Consider the following 10144-nt stretch of genomic DNA (forward strand, 5'->3'; position numbering starts at 1 on the left):
TCTTTAGATAAGCTATCTAGCTGATCTCCGGGTAGCTGAAGCAGTCTCAGCTTGCTACTTCTCCGCCATCTTGACTCCTCCCCCTAGAAAGTTTTTTTTTAATGGTAAATAAAATTAGACTTGCTAATGATAAATTAAAAAAAGACAGCTAGACTAACTCAGAAAAAAGAGAGAAGACTCAATAAAATCAGAAATTATTAAAATGAGACATTATAACAGATGCCACAGAAATATAAAGGATAAAAGACAGTTAAATGCCAGCGAATCAAAAGCCTAGAGGAAATGGACAAATTCCTAGGCACATACAACCTATCAAGACTGAATCATAAGGACATAAAAAATGTGAACAGACCAATAAGGGGTAAGGAGATCGAATCCGTAATAAAAGCCTTCTAACAAATAAAAGTCCAGAATCAGATGATTTCCACAGTGAATTCTACCAAACATTTTAAGAAGAAATAATACAAACACTTTTAAAACCCTTCCCAAAAAGTTGAAGAGGTTGAAATACTCCGAGGCACATTTTACAAAGCCAGCATTATCTTGATATCAAAACCAGACAAGAGCACTACAAAAAAAAAAAAAAAATCAGCAACAAAAAGAACTATTGGATAATATCCCTGATAAATAAAAATGTAAAAATTCTCTACAAAATGCTACAAAACTGAATTCACCAGCACACATCAGTAAATGTGATGCATTATATTAATAGAATGATCAATAAAAACTCATATGATCAACTCAATATATGCAGAGAAGGCATTTGACAAAATTCAACACCATTTCATAATAAAAATACTCACCAAACTGGGTACAGAAAGAATACACATCAACACAATAAAAACCACATATTCCGTGGAAGGATTCAAGATGGCGGAGAAGTAGCAGGCTGAGACGACATCAGGTAGCAGGAGATCAGCTAGATAGCTTATCTAACCATTACAAACACCTACAAATACAATGGGAGATCAAAGAGAAGGAGAGCAACAATTCTAGAAACAGAAAATTGATCACTTTCTGAAAGGTAGAACCGGCGGAAAAGTGAACCCAAAGAACGGGAAGGTAGACCACGAGGGGAGGGGCCACCTCCCGGCAAGCGGTGGAGCAACAGAGCACAAAATCAGGACTTTTTAAAAGTTTGATCCAATGAGGGATATCACCCCAGAGGCTAAACCAGAGTGAAGCCCAAGTGGGGTCAGCATAGTCCCAGGTCCCTCAGGGTCACAGAAGGACCAGGGGTATCTGAGTGTCACAGAAATCACAGGTATTAGAGTGGGGAAGCCGGCTACAGAGACAAAGCTGAGGAGTGAGCTCTCAACCCAGGGTTACTTTGAACAAGCATAGGCAGGGTGAGCTTGGAGCATGGCCAAGGGCCAGGGAGATGGGAGTAATTGAGCTCTTTTCTCCAAGCATGGCCAGAGGCCGGGAAGATGGGAGTGATTAAGCACTTTTCTCTGAGGGTGCACTGAGGAGTGGATCCCTGAGCTCTCCACTCCTCTGGGCTGGACTGTGAGACCGCCATTATCATTCCATCATCCAGAACTCTACGGAAAGCCTTCAGGGAACAAAAGCTCCTGGATTATTTAGCCCTACCCCAGGTAAGGGCAGGACAAGTCCATCTCAGGCAAAGACACTTGAGAATCAATACAACAGGCCCCTTCCCCAGAAGACCAACAAGAAACCCAGCCAAGATCAACTTCACATATTAAGGAGAACAGTGGAATTCCAGAGGAGGAGAAAGCAAAACAAGGAATTCATGGCTTTCTCCCAATGATTCTTTAGTCTTGCAGTTATATATTTTTTCTTTTTTCTTTGGCTAATATATTTTTTAGCTTTTACCCTTTCCTCTTTTAATGATTTTTTTAAACTAGTTTATTTTTTAAATACCTTAAAAAATAATAATCTATTTTGAACTTTCATTATTATAGTCATATTTTATCCTCCATTGTATCTAACTATATATTTTTTTTACATATAGGGTTTTTTCTCCTAAAAAATTTAGGTATAACTTCTCCTAATAGATCAAAATATACCCTAAATCTAGCTCCAAGATTGTTCTAGTGTCCAGCCTGAGCAAATTCTCTCCAGTTTATCTTTCTTTATTGACCCAACCAACTTGCTCTATCAACTTATTTTTTAGAAATTAAATTTTTTTCCTCATTTTTATAGGTTTATTCCATCCCTTCATAGTGCCTACCCTTATATGTTTTTCATCCTTTAAAATCTTGGGAGGTAGTTTCTTCTAAGAGACCAAAATACTCCCAAAATTAAGTGCGTGATCCTGTTCTAGTCACAAGTCTAGTATATATATATATATATATATATATATATATATATATATATATATTTAATATTTTTTCCTTGTTTTCTTTTTTTTAAACCTTTTTTTTCCCTTGAACTTATTTTTTATCCCCTTTCATTCTCCCACAACTTGGGGTCTCTTCTGATTTGGTTAAAGCACATTTTCTTGGGGTCTTAACCACCCTTTTAGCATTTAATTGCTCCTTTGAATATTCTTATCTGCTCTAAATGACAAGGTGGAAAAACTCACCACAAGAAAAAGAACAAGAGGCAGTACCAAAGCAAAGGCTAGGGACCTAATCAAAACAGACATTGGTAATATGACAGAACTAGAGTTCAGAATGACAACTCTGAAGGTTCTATCTGGGCTCGAAAAAGGCATGGAAGATATTAGAGAAACCCTCTCCAGAGAGATAAAAGCCCTTTCTGGAGAAATAAAAGAACTAAAATCTAACCAAGTTGAAATCAAAAGAGCTATTAATGAGGTGCAATAAAAAATGGAAGTTCTTACTGCTAGGATAAATGAGGCAAAAGAATTAGTGATATAAAAGACCAAATGATGGAGAATAAAGAAGCTGAGCAAAAGAGAGACAAACAAATACTGGACCACGAGGAGAGAATTTGAGAGATAAGTGAAACCATAAGACTACACAACATTAAAATAATTGGGATCCCAGAAGAAGAGGAAAGAGAGAGGGGAGCAGAAGGTATATTGGAGAGAATTTTTGTAGAGAATTTCCCTAATATGGCAAAGGGAACATACATCAAAATCCAGGAGATGCAAAGAATGACCCTCAAAATCAATAAAAATAGGTCCACACCCCACAACCTGATAGTAAATTTTACAACTGTTAACAACAAAGAGAAAATCCTGAAAGCAGCCTGGGAAAAGAAGTCTGTATTGTACAACAGTAAAAACATTTGACTGGCAGCAGACTTATCCACAGAGACCTGGCAGGCCAGAAAGAACTGGCATGATATATTCAGAGTGTTAAGTGAGAAAAACATGCAGCCAAGAATACTATATCCAGCTAGGCTATCATTGAAAATAGAAGGAGAGATTAAAAAGGTACCAGGACAAACAAAAGCTGAAAGAATTTGCAAATACCAAACCAACTAACCAGGAAAGATTGAAAGGGGTCCTCTAAGCAAAGAGAGAGCCTAAAAGTAGCAGATCAGAAAGGAACAGAAACAATATACAGTAACAGTCACATTATAGGCAATACAATGCCACTAAATTCATATCTCTCAATAGTTACCCTGAATGTAAATGGCCCAAATGCACCAATCAAAAGACACAGGGTATCAGAATGGATAAAAATCAAAACCCGTCAATATACTGCCCAAGAAACTCACCATAGACCCGAAGACACCCCCAGATTTAAAGAGAAGGGTGGAAACAATTTACCATGCTAATGCACATCAGAAGAAAGCTGGGGTGGCAATCCTTATATCAGATCAATTAGATTTTAAGCCAAAGACTATAATAAGAGATGAGGAAGGACACTATATCATACTCAAAGGGTCTGTCCAACAAGAAGACCTAACAATTTTAAATATCTATGTCTTTAACATGGGAGCAGCCAACTATATAAACCAATTAATAAAAAAATCAAAGAAACACATCGACAATAATAAAATAATAGTAGGGGAATTTAACACTCCCCTCATTGAAATGGACAGATCATCCAAGCAACAAATCCACAAGGAAAAAGGCCTTAAATGACACACTGGACAAGATGGACATCACAGGTATATTCAAAACATTCCATCCCAAAATAACAGAATACACATTCTTCTCTAGTGCACATGGAACATTCTCCAGAATAGACCACATCCTGGGTCATAAATCAGATCTCAACCATTATCAAAAGATTGGGATCATCCCCTGCATATTCTCAGACACAATGCTCTGAAACTAGAACTCAATCACAAGAGGATACTTGGAAAGAATACAAATACATGGAGACTGAACAGCATCCTTCTAAAAAATGAATTGGTCAACCAGGAAATTAAAGAAGAATTGAAAGAATTCATGGAAACAAATGATAATGAAAACAAAAGTGTTCAAGATCTGTGGGATACAGCAAAGGCAGTCCTGAGAGGAAAATATTAAGCTGTACAAGCCTTTCTCAAGAAACAAGAAAGATCTCAAATACACAACACAACCCTACAACTAAAGGAGTTGGAGAAAGAACAACAAAGAAAGCCTAAACCCAGCAGGAGAAGAGGAATAATAAATATCAGAGCAGAAATCAATGACATAGAAACAAACAAAAAAAAATCCACCACCAACAACAAAAAAACCAATAGAACAAATCAACGAAACTAGGAGGTGGTTCTTTGAAAGAATTAATAAGATTGGTATACCCCTTTCCAGACTTATCAAAAAGAAAAGATAAAGGATCCAAATAAATAAAATCATGAATGAAAAAGGAGAGATCACAACCAACACCAAAGAAATACAAACAATTATAAGAACATACTATGAGCAACTCTATGCCAACAAATTCAACAATCTGGAAGAAATGGATACATTCCTAGAGACATATAAAATACCACAACTAAACCAGGAAGAAATAGAAAACCTGAACAGACCCATAACCAGTACGGAGATTGAAACAGTCATCAAAAATCTCCAAACAAAAGCCCTGGGCCAGATGGCTTCCCAGGGGAATTCTACCAACATTTAAAGAAGAATTAATTCCTATTCTTCTGAAACTGTTACCAAAAAATAGAAATGGAAGGAAAACTTCCAAACTAATTTTATGAGGCCAGCATCACCTTGATCCCAAAACCAGACAAGGATCCCATCAAAAAAGAGAACTTCAGACCAATATCCTTGATGAACACAGATGCGAAAACTCTCACCAAAATACTAACCAATAGGATTTAACAGTACATTAAAAGGATTATTCACCACGACCAAGTGGGATTTATTCCAGGGCTACAAGGTTGGTTCAACATCTGCAAATCAATCAATGTGATACAACACATTAATAAAAGAAAGAACAAGAACCACATGATATTCTCCATAGATACTGAAAAAGCATTTGACAAAGTGCAGTATCCCTTCCTGATTAAAACTCTTCAAAGTGTAGGGATAGAGGGCACATATTATCAATATTATCAAAGCCATCTATGAAAAACCCACTGCAAATACCATTCTCAATGTAGAAAAACTGAATACTTTTCCGCTGAGGTCAGGAACACGGCAGGGATGTTCGTTATCACGACACTGCTATTCAACATCGTACTAGAAGTCCTAGCCTCAGCAATCAGACAACAAAAAGAAATTAAAGGCATCCAAATTTTGCCAAATTGGCAAAAGAGAAGTCAAACTATCACTGTTTGCAGATGATATGATACTATATGTGGAAAACTTAAAGGACTCCACTCCAAATCTGCTATAACTTGTATAGGAATTCTGTAAAGTGTCAGGATATAAAATCAATGCACAGAAATTGGTTGCATTTTTTTTATACCAACAAGACAGAAGAAATAGAAATTAAGGAGTGAATCCCATTTACAATTGCACCCAAAACCCTCAGATACCTAGGAATAAACCTAACCAAAGAGACAAAGAATCTATACTCAGAAAACTCTAAAGCACTCATGAATGAAATTGAAGAAGACACAAAGAAATGGAAAAATGTTCCATGCTCCTGTATTGGAAGAACAAATATTGTGAAAATGTCTATGCTACCTAAAGCAATCTACACATTTAATGCAATCCCTATCAAAATCCCATCCATTTTTTTCAAAGAAATGGGACAAATCATCCTAAAATATATATGGAACCAGAAAATATCTCGAATAGCCAGAGGAATATTGAAAAAGAAAGCCAAAGTTGTTGGCATCACAATTCCAGACTTCAAGCTCTATTACAAAGTTGTCATCATCAAGATAGTAGGGAACTGTCCCCAAAACAGACATAGATCAATGGAACAGAATAGAGAGCCCAGAAATACACCCTCAACTCTATGGTCAACTAATCTTCAACAAAGCAGGAAGGAATGTCCTATGGAAAAGAGACAGCCTCTTCAACAAATGGTGTTGGGAAAATTGAACAGCCACATGCAGAAAAATGAAGTTGGACCTTTTCCTTACACCATGCATGAAAATAGACTGGAAATGGATGAAGAAGCATAATGTGAGAAAGGAATCCATCAAAATCCTTGAGGAGAGAACAGGTAGCAACCTCTTTGACCTCAGCAGCAGCAACTTCTTCCTAGGAACATCGCCAAAGGCAAGGGAAGCAAGGGCAAGAATGAACTATTGGGATTTCATCAGATCAAAAAGCTTTTGCACAAAGGAAACAGTTAACAAAGCCAAAAGATGACTGTCAGAAGTTATCTGGGAGAAGATATTTGCAAATTACATACCAGATAAAGGGCCAAAATCTATAAAGAGCTTATCAAACTCAACACCCTAAGACCAAATAATCCAATGAAGAAATGGGCAGAGGACATGAACAGACATTTCTGCAAAGAATACATCCAAATGGGCAACAGACACATGAAAAAATGCTCCACATCACTCGGCATCAGGGAAATACAAATCAAAACCAGAATGAGATACCACCTCACACCTTTCAGAATGTCTAAAATGAACAAGTCAGTCAATGACAGATGCTGGTGAGGATGTGGAGAAAGGGGAACCCTCCTACACTGTTGGTGGGAATGCAAGATGGTGCAACCACTCTGGAAAACAGCATGGAGGTTCCTCAAAAAGCTGAAAATAGAACTACCCTATGACCCAGTGATTGTATTACTGGGTATATACCCTAAAGATACAAACGTGGCATTCTGAAGGGGCACATGCATCCAAATGTTTATAGCAGCAATGTCCACAATAGTTAAACTGTGGAAAGAACCTAAATGTCCTTCAACAGATGAATCAATAAATAAGATGTGGTATATATGTACAATGGAATACTATGCAGCCATCAAAAGAAATGAAATCCTGCTATTTGTGATGACGTGGATGGAACTAGAGGGTATTATGCTTGGCGAAATAAATCAATCTGAGAAAGACAACTATAATATGATCTCCCTGATATGATGAAGTGGAGATGCAACATAGGCGTTTAGAGGGTACGAAAAGAAAAATAAAAGAAGATGGGATTGGGAGGGAGACAAACCATAAAAGAATGAATCTCACAAAACAGACAGGGTTGCTGGGGGGAGGTGTGTTGGGAGAGGATGGTGGGGGTATGGACATTGGGGAGGGTATGTGCTATGGTGAGTGCGGTGAAATCTGTAAACCTGGTGATTCACAGACCTGTACCCCTAGGGATAAAAACATTATATGGTTATAAAAAAATTTTAAAAATAATTTTAAAAATCCATTAAAAAAAACCACATATTGCAAGCCCAGAGCTAATCTCATATTCAATCAAAAAAGTTTGAAAGTTTTCCCCTTAAAGATCAGAAACAAGACAAGTGTGTCCACTTTCACTACTCTCATTTGACATAGTACTGGATGTCCTAGCCAGAGAAACAAGGAGCACAAAGAAATAAAAGACTCCAAAAAAAAAAAAAAAGGAAGAAGTAAAATTTTCTTTTTTTGGATAACATGAACTTACATGTAAAAAAATCCTAAAAACTACACAAAAAATTTTGAATAAACAAATTTAGTAAAGCTGCCAAATACAAGATCAATATATAAAAGACAAGAATTTTGTTTTGTTTTGTTTTGTTTTTAATATGGAATGCTTCCCAGTTTTTCATGTCATACTTGTTCAGTGATCACGCTAATCTTCTCTGCATTATTCCAATTTTAGTATCTGTGCTCCCAAAGTAAGCACAAGACAGGAGCATTTTAACACTCTAATGATGAACTATCTGAAAAAATAAAGAAAACAATCTAATTCACAATAGCATCAAAAATAATTAAATAGGGGCACCTGGGTGGCTCAGTGGGTTAGGCTGCTGCCTTCGGCTCAGGTCATGATCTCGGGGTCCTGGGATCGAGTCCCGCATCGGGCTCTCTGCTTAGCGGGGAGCCTGCTTCCTCCTCTCTCTCTGCCTGCCTCTCTGCCTACTTGTGATCTCTCTCTGTCAAATAAATAAATAAAATCTAAAAAAAAAAAAAAAAAAAAAAAAAAAAAAAATTAAATACTGGGGGAGGAGTCAAGATGGCGGAGAAGTAGCAAGCTGAGACTGCTTCAGCTACCCGGAGATCAGCTAGATAGCTTATCTAAAGATTGCAAACACCTGAAAATCCATCGGCAGATCGAAGAGAAGAAGAACAGCAATTCTGGAAACAGAAAAACAACCACTTTCTGAAAGGTAGGACCGGCGGAGAAGTGAATCCAAAGCGACGGGAAGATAGACCCCGGGGGGAGGGGCCGGCTCCCGGCAAGCGGCGGAGCAACCGCGCACAAAATCAGGACTTTTAAAAGTCTGTTCCGCTGAGGGACATCGCTCCAGAGGCTAAACCGGGGCGAAGCCCACGCGGGGTCAGCGTGGCCTCAGGTCCCGCAGGGTCACAGAAGGATCGGGGGTGTTTGAGTGTCGCAGAGCTTGCGGGTATTGGAACGGGAAAGCCGGCTACAGAGACAGAGCTGACAGTAAGCTCGCAGCTCCGTGTTACCTTGAACCGGTCGCAGGCTCGGTGAGCTCGGAGCGCGGCCGGAGGTCAGGCAGACGGGAGTAACTGGGCGCGGATCTCTGAGGGCGCACTGAGGAGTGGGGCCCTGGGCTCTCGGCTCCTCCGGGCCGGAGACCAGGAGGCTGCCATTTGTATTCCCGTCCTCTGGAACTCTACGGAAAGCGCTCAGGGAACAAAAGCTCCTGAAAGCAAACCGGAGCGGATTACTCACCCCGGCCCCGGGTAAGGGCGGTGTAATTCCGCCTGGGGCAAAGACACCTGAGAATGACTACAACAGGCCCCTCCCCCAGAAGATCAACAAGAAATCCAGCCGAGACCAAGTTCACCTACCAAGGAGTGCGGTTTCAATACCAAGGAGAGCAGCAGAATTCCAGAGGAGGAGAAAGCCAAGCACAGAACTCATGGCTTTTTTCCTGTGATTTTTTTTAGTCTTGCAGTTAATTTAATTTTTTCTTTTTCATTTTTTTTTTCTCGCCTTCGGGTAAAATTTTTTTTTAACTGTTACCTTTTTCTTTTTTAACGATTTTTTACTAGTTTATCTAATATATATATATATTTTTTTACATTTTTCTTAGGTGTTTTCTTTTTTTAAAAATTCTTTTATTTTCTTTTCTTTTTCTTTTCTTTTTGTTTTTTTTTTCTTTCTTCCCTTTTGAACCTCTTTTTATCCCCTTTCTCCCCACTCACGATTTGGGATCTCTTCTAATTTGGTTAAAGCATATTTTCCTGGGGTTGTGGCCACCCTTTTAGTATTTTACTTGCCCCTTCATTTACTCTTATCTGGACAAAATGACAAGACGTAAAATCAACACAAAAAAAAGAACAAGAGGCAGTACCGAAGGCTAGGGACCTAATCAATACAGACATCGGTAATATGTCAGATCTAGAGTTCAGAATGACAATTCTCAAGGTTCTAGCCTGGCTCGAAAAGGGCATGGAAGATATTAGAGAAACCCTCTCGAGAGATATAAAAGCCCTTTCTGGAGAAATAAAAGAACTAAAATCTAACCAAGGTGAAATCAAAAAAGCTATTAATGAGGTGCAATCAAAAATGGAGGCTCTAACTGCTAGGATAAATGAGGCAGAAGAAAGAATTAGTGATATAGAAGACCAAATGACAGAGAATAAAGAAGCTGAGCAAAAGAGGGACAAACAGCTACTGGACCACGAGGGGAGAATTCGAGAGATAAGTGACACCATAAGACGAAACAACATTAGAATAATTGGG

At 38.5% G+C, this 10144-nt stretch overlaps 1 non-coding gene across 1 annotated transcript; it reads right to left on the minus strand.

Moving 5' to 3' along the window:
• Positions 1–8003: 8003 nt before the first annotated feature.
• Positions 8004–8110, minus strand: LOC123392961. The gene has a single exon (XR_006607684.1). It is a non-coding gene; the product is annotated as a U6 spliceosomal RNA (small nuclear RNA).
• Between the last annotated feature and the right edge of the window lie 2034 nt (positions 8111–10144).

This window comes from Mustela putorius, unplaced genomic scaffold (assembly GCF_011764305.1).
Source record: "Mustela putorius furo isolate JIRA1106 unplaced genomic scaffold, ASM1176430v1.1 tig00000695_pilon_pilon_pilon, whole genome shotgun sequence".
In the NCBI taxonomy this organism is placed as follows: domain Eukaryota; kingdom Metazoa; phylum Chordata; class Mammalia; order Carnivora; family Mustelidae; genus Mustela; species Mustela putorius.